The sequence below is a fragment of the Schistocerca gregaria genome, chromosome 10 (genome assembly GCF_023897955.1).
Source record: "Schistocerca gregaria isolate iqSchGreg1 chromosome 10, iqSchGreg1.2, whole genome shotgun sequence".
Lineage (NCBI taxonomy): Eukaryota > Metazoa > Arthropoda > Insecta > Orthoptera > Acrididae > Schistocerca > Schistocerca gregaria.
Window position 1 is genome coordinate 197,092,414 of NC_064929.1, and position 2,088 is coordinate 197,094,501.

The following is a 2,088-nucleotide window of genomic DNA, read 5'->3' on the forward strand; positions in this document are numbered from 1 at the left end:
AGGTCTTATTACATATAAATTAAAAGGGGGCTTTGATAGCATCACTGCCGCGTGGGAGCCTAACGGTCTATGGCGCTGCAGTCATGGACTGTGCGGCTGGTCCCGTCGGAGATTAGAGTCCTCCCTCGGGCGTGTGTGTGTGTGTGTGTGTGTGTGTGTGTGTGTGTGTGTGTGTGTGTGTGTTTTGTCCTTAGGATAATTTAGGTTAAGTGGTGTGTAAGCTTAGGGACTGATGACCTTAGCAGTTAATTCACATAAGATTTCACACACATTTGAACATTTTGATAGCATCACTTCCGAAGAAGTCGCCTTCGCGATTGTAAAGCATACCTTGTACTATTTTAGAAAGGCACGTCGATCAATTTGTTCTCCAAATGCATCGTCTTTAGTAAAAGTGAATTTATAATACGCGTCACACACAGGCTCCAGAACCATTGCAAAGTAGCTGTTACAAGTAAACCACATGGGGCATGACGACTCAGTAGTGAGACTCCAGGTATGCCAGCCATCGAAAGAAATTAGATAACTCGGGAACTTACATTTCTCCTAGCAGGTATCAGCTACATCTTTGAATCTTTTCGCTGGTGGTGCTTTCATATGCAACAGTTGAAATATACACCACAGTACTGGTAAATCTTCACTATCTTTTCATGGTCTGCATTCACAGTGATGGGACCGAGCGAGGTGGTGCAGTGGTTAGCACACTGGACTCGCATTCGGGAGGACGACGGTTCAATCCCGTCTCCGGCCATCCTGATTTAGGTTTTCCGTGATTTCCCTAAATCGCTTCAGACAAATGCCGGGATGGTTCCTTTGAAAGGGCACGGCCGATATCCTTCCCTCACCCGAGCTTGCGCTCCGTCTCTAATGACCTCGTTGTCGACGGGACGTTAAACACTAATCTACTCTACACAGTGATGGAGAATTTAACGGACATCATATTCGCCGTTGACTGTTGAAATTGTTTATTTCACAAATGGCCGTTGGACCATTTTCAAGTGGTACTGCAAAAGATTTTGCTACAGCACATGTCAGATTTTAAAATCCTCCGACATGTTTGCATATGCTCAAGCAGTACCATTTGAAAATGGCCCAAAGGCCGAAATTGCGATTGTGAAATTAAGTTTCTACAGTCAACGGTGGATGCTAATTAGTAAGAGACCAAACTGCTGAGATCATCGGTCACTACACTTACACAACTTAATCTAACTTATGCTAAGAACACACACACACACACACACACACACACACACACACACACACACACACACACACACACACACAACGCGCGCGCGCGCGCGCGCGCGCGCGCGCACACACACACACACACACGCCCGGGAGAGGACTCGAATCTCCGGCGGGAGGGGCCGAGCAATCCGTGGCATGGCGCCTCAAACCGCGCAGCCACTCCGCGCGGCTCAACTGCGAATATGACATACTATAAGAAACTGCTAAAATATGTTCAAGTAGACAGTATTGTAAATTCTCCAGCTATTCTTGAATTTTAGTTCCATGTTGCCAAGCTCCCGAGATTAAAACAAGTTTGTTATAGTCAACTGGCTACTTACATAAATACTTTACGTAGTTACTTCACTTGGTTTTTAATTAATATTTCTACAGAGATATTTTCCTGTTTATTCTGCCAGTTTACTGTGTCAAAAAAGTCTTTGACAGCAGTTCAAAGACGAGTTGAACAGACATCCTAGGTGCACTTCAGGCGACTCTCCTAACGCAGAACCAACAGGTTCGCCGTATTTCGAAGCTATGCAGTTCCTACGAGAGAATTCTGAACCTACATCAACAAGTGCAGAGATTAAATCTGTGGAATCCAGTGATAGCACAGAACAAATTAGTGAGTGTAATTAAGATTCTGCTGAATCCCATAGCCAACACGTAACATATAAGCGTCATGTCATTGACTGTCAATTTTTCGCCCTGCGACACAATTTATTTGGTTCTACAGCACATGAGTTGTTAGGCTACAGAAGATCACTAGCTGTGTAAACAGTTGATATTTAGTTAACAGAAATAGGAAACGAGACCTTGTGTATATTACGGAAAGAAACAGAATCGCAGCTATTGTTCAAA

The 2,088-nt window shown here is 44.2% G+C and overlaps 1 non-coding gene across 1 annotated transcript; it reads left to right on the plus strand.

The window, feature by feature from the left end:
* Positions 1-678: 678 nt before the first annotated feature.
* Trnaa-cgc (transfer RNA alanine (anticodon CGC)) lies at positions 679-751 on the plus strand. The gene has a single exon. It is a non-coding gene; the product is annotated as a tRNA-Ala (tRNA).
* The last annotated feature ends 1,337 nt before the right edge of the window (positions 752-2,088 follow it).